The sequence below is a fragment of the Pyxicephalus adspersus genome, chromosome 6, assembly GCF_032062135.1.
Source record: "Pyxicephalus adspersus chromosome 6, UCB_Pads_2.0, whole genome shotgun sequence".
NCBI lineage: Eukaryota > Metazoa > Chordata > Amphibia > Anura > Pyxicephalidae > Pyxicephalus > Pyxicephalus adspersus.
In genome coordinates, this window is record NC_092863.1 from 41,090,180 (window position 1) to 41,102,363 (window position 12,184).

Consider the following 12,184-nt stretch of genomic DNA (forward strand, 5'->3'; position numbering starts at 1 on the left):
CCCTTGCCAGTTGAGATTCAAGTTGTATCTAAATCTTGTAACAAGGAAGGATAGGTCTGGGTTATAAATTCCACTAAACCAGCCACTTACCACCTTTCTTGTGGAGTACGGTTGCAACTTGCTTTTTCTAGACCAAAAAACAAAACCACTTACAAGAATCTTTAGAGTTTCCTCCCAAGTGCTTAGATTTCTCCAGCACTAAAATCCCCAGTTTTAAAGGCTTGGGAGAAAGATAGTGGTATCCTCAACAGGTAGAAGCCTAAAAGGAAAGACTATGTGCCAAGAGATTCATCAAATGTTTACTACCTTTCCAGCCAGCTCCCCAGGGCCACCACGTCTGGTCGTTGACTAAGACACCAAACATTCATAAAGAGTATTTTCTCCAGAACATCCTGTTGTAGCAAACTCAAACAGCAAGCAACTAAGCGTCTCCCAATCATGCCAATCCAACACAAACAGCAATATATAGACTGGCTGGACTACTGACAGCTGTTTCCTACAACATCACAAAAAGGAACTTTTCAACCCCAAAGGCAAAAAAAATTTGTCTCCAGTTTTTGACAGCGTAAGGAGTAATAAATATTTTTATCAGAATTTTCTGTCGATCTCTGTAGACCATTGATACAAGAAATGGGTAGAATAGTTGATACTAAAAACAAAAGACCATGGACAATAACATAACATATAACTACTTTACTAAAATATGTTTTTGTTTCTGTACCCTTTGGAGGGATTTCTCATCACTTTTTGTCGCAATTTTCTTCAGTCCAAAAAAAAAAAAAAAATTGAAACAGCCTCTATTCTTTGAGCAGTAGAAAGAGAGCTTGGACTTGCTGTTATTCATAATATTAGCATAGGAACAGGTGCCCAGTTATACATTAGTGTTGCAAATGTATTAGAACACACATCCAAATACACTAATAACTGTTACATGGAACAATTTGGATGAATTTGTCTTGGGCTAGGACAGATTTCTCGAACTTCAAACCTTGAGGGCCAAATAGAGGCCAGGATATCTAAATACTTTTTTTGGCTCTGTGTAAAGCATAACCTACTAAATGTACAGCTGTATGATAGAGTAATACTAAAATGTGCACATCTTGGCCCTTGAGGACTGTAATTTGACATCTCTGGTCTAGGGGGAAATGAAAGGATGATGACAGAGAAGACTGCAATGTATTCATATACAAGAGTATTCTAACCTGATTTAATTTACTTTTTTGGAAAGGTGTAACTCAGTGTTCATGATGTTTATGATTGAAACAGTATGCTTAGTGATGTAACCAGCAACAAAACAGTAAAATATTAATGATATTATACCATCTATAGATGCGTCTCTTTTGGATGCTTTTTGACTTCAAATAAACATTCCTAATAGAAGTTGCTGCAGGGACACAGTTTTATGTTACCAATATATTAACATGTGGAGTACACTCATATTCCTGCATTAATTACATTTTTCACTATCATCCCAACTAATAGACAAATACATCTACCAATCCTCATGTGCAGCAGAGGCTCTTGACTTGATATTAATAATACTACTACTGCTATTCCTAATAAAACATTCATTCATGGCAGCACAAAAGATAGAACAGTCATACTAATATGATGAAGCACTCCAGACTTAGGACTGTCAACCTGATATTATTAGGGATGGCTCCAAAATGAATAATCTATGTACAGCCTATAATTTATTAAAATTAACTTTAATTTGCAATCAGGAAACTCTCAAAGCCCTCATCCTAGATTTCAAGGTACTTTATTACACATGTACTTACATCTAACATATCACATATGATTATCATCAACTATCTGCCGAATTCTATCATGCTGTGAAAATGCACTTTTAATACTTTGTTATTTGGTAATTTTTTTTTAAAAAAAGTAATTCCTTTGGTAAACTAAAAAAAGAGAGGTAAAAGTACCTGTAAAAATACATTTCTGCAGAGCTAATAAAACATGGGTTTCTGTTGTTCATGTAGATTCTGAAGTTTTGGTGCTTGGTGCTAGATTTCTTGCATTGCTCCGTGTATTGCTGTACCTATGCACACTCAACTTTTGCTAAGTAAAATAGGTAAAAAATGAATCATCTGTCATTTCTTTTGGTTGTTTTGAAGTTGTTATTAACATGTCTAGATGTTTACAGCTGTCTCAGCTGGCTTTCTGGTGGGTTGCTGTTCTTTGGGGAGGATCAGACTCCCCCCCATATGTCTGTTCTCTTGTATTGCCGTTTTTCCCAAGTTGGGAACTCAGGTTCTTGGTACAAAGGTACCTTGATGTGGCAGAGTGGCTTCACATGTGTTTTTTCAAATGTATGCAATGCAAACATCAGTTTGGTTTAATTAGATTGGTAGTATTGACTACCTGCACTGGGTTCTGGCCTGGAGAATTTCTGTATTGTCCACTTATCTCCCTAGTTCATTAACCAGTGCATGATGTTGTGGTTTAAAGTTACACTTCTCCAATTGTACTCAAAAGATAACTACATTTTTATCCATACCCCTGCAAACCCTTGTAATGGAATAACTTTTTTTACTATTTTTTTTTTTAATTAACCAATGCTGTCATTGCATTGTTACAAACTGTAAAATTTGATCAAACTGTAACTCATCTTTTAGTAAAGTTACCTTTATTAAAGTTTAACAGTCTATCTGATCAACCTGAACTATACATAGTTTCGTCTATGTTGTATCCTGCTTATTGTGCAATTTATTTATACTGTTCTTTTGGAACACCCCACGTCATCCTTGCCCGTGGCAACCCCAGGGATTGCGGGCAGCTTGGAGCAAGGGGTTACAAATCAGTGTTCTTACCCCTAACTTCACATGGTCCAATAGAACACTCCATGCTGTGTTCCTTAAAGTGGACCTATCACCAACATTTTTACTTTCACATAAAAGGGTAGGTAATTAATTTTTTATAAAAAGTAAAAATAACCATTAAACCCCCCCTCCTTTTGTTTTTATGGCTGCGGCGGTAAAGATTGAATGAGAGTGCATAGCTTCTTGGGATACCGACGTCACGTATCCCAGAAAGCTTCTGGCTTTTGAAGATTAACTGAAGTAGATTGATATATTTAATATGGACTCTCAGGTTGATAAACTTTGTAGTTCAGTTCCTAAATTTTTAACCAACTTAAAAATGAAAGGCCCTTGCCACTGTGCACCCCACCTGGAACTGTCTTTACTTTGTGCCTTTTGGGCACTCAGGAGATGCTCCTTGACTAAAGACACCATTTTAGTAATACATTTTTGTAGCCACAATTCTGTGGGGCAGGTTTTACTTTCCCTGCATCTGGACAGTACTAAAGATTACTCATGACACCTATTAACGTCAACATCAACAGGAATGAAGGTTTTATTGTCATTGCTCCCCAACCATGACTTGTGACAGGATACATTTCTCCCCCTCAGAGGTTACCTCAGGATCCTACACCTGGTCTATACTTTTTTCACGCCTGGGTATACCATACCATGTAAAGTTTTCCCAGATCATTTTATGCAGCTGTAATGCAAAGGCCTCCACTTGTAAGGTTGCTTCTTCTTCAAACTCTTGCCACCCTTACTTTCTTCCGCAGTTCCCATAAGAATGGAAAGTCTCGTCCCAGAATTACTTGACCACCAGGTTCACTACAACATTGACAGCATGGGTAGCTATTCCACAGTCCAAGGTGCGCATCACAGAGTAGGTTTTCATGACCCTGTTGATCCAGACCACTCCAAGAGGTTTCCCACTGCATTACCTTTCCAACCACTCCAGCTTGCATTAGAGTCACCATGCTTCTAGTGTCTAGCAGGGCCTTGGCATGAACCTGGTTCACATACACATTGCACTCAAAGCTTTCCTGGAAGCATTCAGGACAAACCGTACACATCTTCTGGGTATAGAAGGAAATTCACCTTAACACTCCACATGCATGAGTTCCTCTGAAGGGGCACTGGGCCCCGTGTGTGCTGAAGCAAAGCCCAGGTGTGTATCCATGTGGAGTCACCCACCCACTACCTTGGGTGGGCTACCTGTTTCCGTTATAGAGTTTGAGACCCTGAAACACACACTGTTTATAGATACCATACCAAATATATATAAATATCCTATAACTTGGTATTTACATTTCAGTAAACAAATAAAAGTCTGCTTTAAAATTATTGCTAGTGTATGATTCTTACCAATTTCCCTTTCCTTTTCTCTCTTTACTTTATTGCCCCAAAAAAGATTTCTTCTTACTAAACTTTCTTTTTATTACACAATATATTGCAACACCAATATTACATATGATATTGTGTTACTTTCTGCTTTCTCCTATTCACCTCTTATGCTGTAAATTATTCACACAATTATACCTTTTAAGTGTTAAAAATATCATAACATTTCATATATTTAAATATTACCTATTAAACAATTTACCAGTAGCCACCCAGTTTCGGGATTCTGATTTATCCACTAGGACTTTTTACTTTCACAAAGCAAATTGCTGGCCCTTTAGTGTTTTTCTTTTTTCGGTTTTGATCTCTTTAGGTTGCTGCACTGTTTTTTTTTAAAGTGTGCTGATTAACTAGGATTTCTGAAACCTCTTTTGATATTGTATTCATGCATTCAGAGGAGACAAACAGAGAAGAGAATGTTTTGACCTGCAAAATATGTGAGGTCACAAACCACTGATGAAAGCTTTACCGTGAGGGTGTTCGGTGGGGGTTTTCATAAACAGCTCATGTTTAGCTCAAATGGGAGGGTGTGTTGGAGATGATTTGTAGAGGATGCAGCTGAGGGAGAAATTAGGATATAAGATTGTAATAAGTAGTGGTGGTCAGATAGTTACATTTCTGACTCAAAAAATTTTTGATTTTAGATTAGAACTCAGAATTTAGGAAATCCAAGTTCTGATCTAACATATGACAGGTATATTAAAGCTTAGTACTCCCCTCTCTAATTTTTTTATTTTACAATTTCTTTTACATATAGTCTGCTTATAGTAGGGCTCAGCCAGTCTACGTGATGACAGCTGTCGCAGTCTTCTGGCTTGATTGGCTGAGCTGTACTAAACCTGTTATTGACAGTTATGGTACAGCTCATTATTAAAATTAGAATTCCTACTCAGAATTTCCAAAGCCCTTCAAATTTTTCAACCATTCTCACCGGATTCAATCTAACTTGATTTTTTTCAGTTCACTCTCCTCTAGTAATAAGACCATAGTACAGAAATGTTCTAAAGAAAAAACAGATACCCACTAAGTGTAACTTTTTTAGGAGTTAAACTTGGAAGTAGATGTAAACTCTATCTGAATGACATTCACACAAGTACAATGCTTCTCTGTGTTGGTGATTTTTACCACACTCTTTTTAGACTCTTTCCTTTCCACATACATTTTTTCCTAGGATTGCTGAACATATTTTCTATGGACCAGCTGCCTGGTGGTGCCAGCACAATATGCACAGATCAGCAGGGTCATTAGGTTAGTGATAGGGTATAAGGTGCACCAGTTGACAGTTTGACCACCATCAGGGAAGGGTGGCACCAGCCACTGAAACTGTTACTGTTCATTCTCAGGAGTCCCTCACCATTGTTCTGCCCTGACTCTCACCTCCTTCATCACAGGTACTTTACTAGATCCATCACTCCCATGACTCTGCCCCAGTCTTCCAGCTCATAGAGGGCAGTAGCCAGCCATGCCATAAGAGGCATAAGTGTGTGTGTATATGCAGTAGATATATATATATATATATATATATATATATATTGCATGTGTATATGCATTGTGCATATATGTGTATACAGTGTGTGTGTATGTAAATGTAGTATATAAATATGCGTGAATGTGGGTGCTGTTGTGTTCCAATAAAAAGGAGTGGTGGAAAGAATCATAGGAGGTGCTGTATGCTAGACATTATATACTGTATATTTCTGACCCCTCACAACACATACACCTGAGCCATGTACTATGTGCGTTATGTACCTTTGACCAAGGGTAGAGGGTCAGGTTTTATCCAACCATACCCCCCATTTGATACATTCACATCCTCCATAAGTGAATTGATTGACATCTAGATATCGTTCTGGAAAAAGCTGTCAAAAAATATATATACTGGGTTTACTTGTTAGACACTCTACACGTGTTTAAGCTTGGGGACCCTGTAAAAACTATTAAGTTGTAAAATTAAAAATGTAAAATATCAGTAGATAAACAATTAAATTAAATGAATCAAAATACCAACATCAAAAAACAATCAGAGCTATACTAGAAAAGGGAAAAGAGAGGGACTGGGCTAAACGGCATACATATTGCAAAGAAAAGCTTGCAGTACAAAACCTTTCTGCAGTTTATTAAGAAAACCAACGATGGAAACTCACTTAAATTAGAAATTCATTTTAAACTCAATAAAAGCTAATAGGGGAATCTGTCAAGGGAAAAATAAAAGTATGTTGTAAAAAATTTATAAATTCTTACATTTCAAAAGATTGAAAGATGTATAAATCTGGAGATGTGTGGAGGCTCATGAATGGACAGATACCTTATGCCAGGGTCTGATTATCAATCTGTGCCTGTAAAAAAAAATATATACTCAACATAATATATATATATATATATATATATATATATATATATATATTGTAAAGTCTGGGGATTAGCCCAGACCACAGCCAGCCCGCTTACCTCCAAAAGAGTGTAACAGACACAAGACTTTATTGGGATACCTAAAGTAAACAGCTTCTTTTCAGAAACCCAGAGGAGTATAAACAAAACAGAAAATGGCTTACTTCAGCCTAGTTGAGTAATTGTCCATACTCCATCAGAATGTCCCCACGATAAGGATGAGTCCAAGACAAGTATCTCTTGAGGGTCCAATCCCGAATTCCCACAGTCCATAAATCAAATGAAATCAAATCAGCATCAACAGCCTCCCATGTAACAGAAACACCACTGCTTGATTCCCCACCAAGCTGGTTTGCAGGTTACTTGCTGCAATTCTACTCCTCCCTCCCTCTTGCACACCTGAGCCTTTATGGGATTCCCCCTTCCTGGGCAGGTGCAACTCCTGGAGTGTGACTCCTTTCCCAACACACTAGTTTAAAGGGACCCGCGTCCATATATAGGGGAAATGTACCTCCCATCCAAGATCCCACCCTGCAATCCTGTACATATCCCCCCCTCTGCCTCAACCCCGAGGAGGTGGAGGCACTTTGAACACCGAGGCAATGTATTCTGGAAAGGGCATCCGGGTTCTAGTGTGCCTTTCTAGGTCTTCCACCGGTGTTCCACCGTAAAGTTAAACTCCTGTACACAGGGGCACAACCCTGGCACTGGCCATGGAGGGAACTTGCCCCCCCCTTCTCTCCATGATTTCAACAGGTTAATGTGATACAGCTGATAAGGTTTCCGTTTTCCCGATTGGTGTATCTAATAGTTTTCTTTGCTAACTTTTTCTACCACTTCAAAAGGCCCCTGCCACCTGGCCAGGAGTTTACTTTCCACAGTTGGTATCAACATAGCTACCCGGTCCCCCACCTTCTACATTCGGCTTTGGGTCTCTGGGGCACTCAGGAGATGTTCCTTGACCAAGGGCATGACTGTGGCAATCAGTTCCTGTAACTGGGACACAAACTCTACTACACTCTGATGGGAACTGTTCTCGCTCTCCCATGTTTCCTTCACCAGATCGAGTATTCCCCTAGGTCGCCGCCTGTATACCGATTCAAACGGGGAAAATTCCATTGAATCCTGGGGAACTTCTCGAATGGCAAAGAGAACGACCAGTAGTAGGCAGTCCCAATTTTCCTATCTTTTTGTACTACCCTTTGCAACATTATTTTAGTGTTTTATTAAACCTTCCTACCAGGCCATCTGTTTGCGCGTGGTAGACAGAGGTTCACAACTGTTTAGAGTTAAATAGCTTGCATACATCTGCTATTTCTTTACACATAAAGGGAGTACCCTGGTCCACCCGGTCCGGGTGAACATGTTGAACAATTCCCGAGTGCTGGGCTTGAACGAGGGCTTTCTTAAAGGAAGAGTTGAAGAGTTAAACTAGAATCACTAGGATTGTTTGATGCCCCCTAGCTGACTTTACCAGGGGCCCCAAAATATCCATAGCTATTTGCTTAAAGGGAATTTCAATTATAGGTAATGGCACCAAGGGGCTACAGAAATGTGCCATTAATGTTGCTAGCTGGCATGTTGGGCAGGAAGCGCAAAACTGTTTAACTTCTTCCATAATTCCTGGCCAGAGGAAATGGTCAGTGATACAGGCTTCTGTTTTTTCAGCCCCCCAGGTGACCCCCTAATACCTCATTATGCACCATGTCCAGAATCATCCTAAAGAACCTGGTTTCTTCTTAAAAACCCTATACGCCAAGTATCACTCTCTTTCCCTGGAGCCACTAAGACTTTTCTAAAACTTTTGGGACAATCTGTCACAATATATATATATATATATATATATATATACACAAAGCATATTTACAAGTCGCCTTTCTTGTGTCATCATACAATAGCTTTTGTTGTTACATTACCATTGCACCAAAGATACTATTGATGTATAAGCAGCACAGAAAAAGGCACATTGTTAGTGGATACAGGTTCAGAATCTGTACAATGAAATCAGATGTTACTCACTCAATTCACCAACAAAATATAGGAGTTAAAAGCTGTGGACAATATGATTGAGAAAGGGAGATTGACTACTGCTATCCACAAGGACATATTAAACAGTTTGTAGAAGCATGCATGTAGTATGGTCATGCCCTTGGAAAACCAATTGCATTTTAATGTACTGACAATTCAATCCTCAGGGACAGTAGTGAGTGCCTTTTACTGGTGTAAATGGAGATGGTTGAAATGCTTTTTCCCTGCCATTCTGGCCTCTTGTGGCCTTCATCAAAGGTTTAACTTTATAAACCCCTAAATTTAGCAACTTGTACAAATAAGCTGCATAGTATTTGCTAGAGATTAAATTAACTATAAAATTCCACTTTTACGCATTCTATTTCATTCAATAAGTACATTTTTAAGTAGCCTTGGAAAATAATTCTACAGTGAAAATTACATTTTACAGGGCTTTTGTAAAATCTGACAAAAATAACAAGGTAAAATGAAATATTAGCCTAAAATTGAAAAGATGCAATTAAAACAAATTTAATAATGGAAATAACCCAATAGGAGAATCAAAACAATCATAAAATTGAAAATACTAATGTCAATAGCAAAAAAAAAAAAGATAAAAAATGAATTGTGGTGGCGTTTCCTTAATCCTTTGTTGTAATGTAAAGCTCCATCTGAATCTTTGGGTGATCTGATGGGCAATATTTTCATAATTGCTGGTGTAATTTGCAGTTATGAGAGTGGCTAGAGGATTAATTTATGAAAAACTAGGATTACCCCTCCAAGCCAAAATAAAGTATCATACAATTTTTAGAGAACAATACCCTCAACACAAGTCTCCGTACCACTATATTGCAGATCAGCAAAGAGAACGTGTCTGACCCCAGCTGTGGGAATCAATGAAAGTACTGGTTCTATCTGTGGTGCTGTTAGTCTGCACAGCCATATTTAGACACCTATGCACAAGTACTATAATATAAATGTAGAGGTAGGCTTATAAAAAGGAGGTTGTCTTTTCTGCATATCTATTCCTGTAATTCTTTTGTGCTTCAAAATTCACCGTTGTAGGCAAGTCTAATGTATGGTTATACCATTCCTAAGAAAAAAAACTGAGAGTAGCGTCCTGAGCTATTTCCCACTAATTGACCACCTGATATAATAATCTAAAACTACTACATTATCGTTTTTTTTAATCAGTGGTACCAAGCTTCATTGTGAGAGGATTAAGGTGCCTCTACCATATCTAGCACCAAAGAACAAAGTGTGGCATCATTAGTGCTGTCTTTTCACAAACTGCTTCTGATGATGAATATATTGTAAATTCATTGTAGACCATGTAACTGCCAGACACAAAATCTCCCTGCTAGTATGAACACTAAGTTTCCAATTGAATGACAAAATCTAATTTTGTAATCCCATAAATAGAACCTGTAGGCACGCAACCTTTGCCACTAAGAACAACACCCCTCTGCTAAGAGTTTTCTGGTGTTATTGGCCCTAATCTGGTTTACATCTTCAGTTTATTACTTGGAGCCATACATTTTAATGGGTCATTTATATGGCAGTTATTTGTGAACTAGATTGGTATCCAATTTTTAAATCTAAATACACAAACTAGAAGACATAAAGAAAGTACCAATGATTTTTTTTCTATCAAAGAATGATCAAAATAATCAGTTTCATTATAGCAGAGGAACCTCTAAAAGAGTTCAAAACTGAATAAGGCTAGAGGAGTGGTCTGCAGAAAATTTTTGTGGTCTGCAGCTCTGGCCGGTGTGCCCCCGAGCGGGGTTGGGAGAAGGACTCCGCTGGGGGGCGCACTGGCCAGAGCCACGGACTATGTCCGAAGTACGTTTCGCAGGCTCAGGGAGATAGGCAGGTTGTGTCTTTGGAGTGAGCGGTTCTGGCATCATGATGTCACCATGTAGGGAGTTTCTTCCCCTTTGAGTGACACCCGGCTCCGTGCGCATGCCCGGTCTGGAGCCGGTAAACTTAGTGATCTGTAGGTCGAAAAAGGTTTGCAACCATTGGGCTCGAGTTCAGCTTAAAGGTAAAGCTCTACCTTAGCAGGAAGGTGTTTCAGACATTTGCAGAGACCACCACTCCCCTAAACAGGGCATAAGTCCTTCTGGGCTTTTTGTTTTTTTGCATCTGTAATGTATTTAAACTGAAAGTTGAGTTGACATACAAGGTCATCATAGTTGTTAGGGACAGATGTTACAACTAGTACAAAATTTCACACTAGTTTTTTGAGCCTATAGCCTTGTTCTGAAATGTCAGGTTTTGGGATATAGAAAAGCCTAAATACCTACTGTATGTTACTAGATTTTAATGAAGTGTCAAATACTAGTTACGAGTTATTAAATAATTGATACAGGTTTACTATCCTAAAATTAGTATGTGGCATATATACAACCATCGCTGTATAAATACACTTAAAATGTCCCTTGTTTCTTTTCCTTTTTCCAAAAACATTGCTTTGTACTTTTACGGTATATTGCTTTATTACCATATATTGAAAAAAATGCATTTTTCATCACCATTTTTAAAACATTAAAATTATTTATGCAAAGATTATTAGTGATCAGATATGGCCATCAACATAGATGTATTATTCATATAGTTATTGTAGAACTCTGGAGGCTAGTATCATCCAAGAATAAAAACTGCCTAACTTTTGTTACTAAGAAATGAAGGGAAAATGCATTTTTCTAAATTACCAGCCTCTACTACTTCAATAAATTAGATCTACTGTTGGTAATATTCTACAAACTTTGTTACGTTTGTTTTTGTGTACATACTTGAGAGCAGACATATTTAATTGTTTCATAGAAGAACAGTATGCATAGCATGTTTTAAAGAAAATATTTCAATCATCTATATTTTGTTAGCACACATTTTGTGTACCATGTCTTTCTTTTCTGCCCTTACAGTAGAATATTCTAGATAGATAATGCTTGTTTTATGTTGCCAGATATACAGTATAGCTAGTACCTGTGTCACTGGTCACTGCAGTAGGTTTCATGGCACCTCCTGTAACAACATATGTTTTTTAAAAAATCAGAATGGCCAAACAGCAAGACATTATTAGTATGGCAAGAATGAAACAAGTCGGGTTGTATCTGTAGACTGTAAATTGAATTCTTCTGCATTCTCAAGAGAGCCTCTTCTTTTACTCTTCCCAGCATCAACTAAGCCTTCTGAACTGCACAGCTGTTCTGAGAAAAACCTGGCAAAAAAAGAGCTATACATCTCTGTTCCGCAGAATATTGCATGATGCATCAAAGGTGTATTACCTCATATTCCTTGGATGCACTCTGCCACTCATTCATAGCTTTGGATCTGAAACAGATTTAATGCCCTAAGGCATTTGCCATATACTTTATATGTACAGCACACATGGATATAGCTGGGATCGTCTTGTGTTTTATTAATGTCAGGTCCGTGTGGGTTTAGAGCATTCAGAGTTAGCATTTCGATTCAGAATGGTACTGCAGCATACAGAAAGCAATTTAATAATAAGCTGAAAAATGTGTTCTCTGCTGACCAGAGTATAGAGCATATTAACAGATTTAATAGAGGGAGTT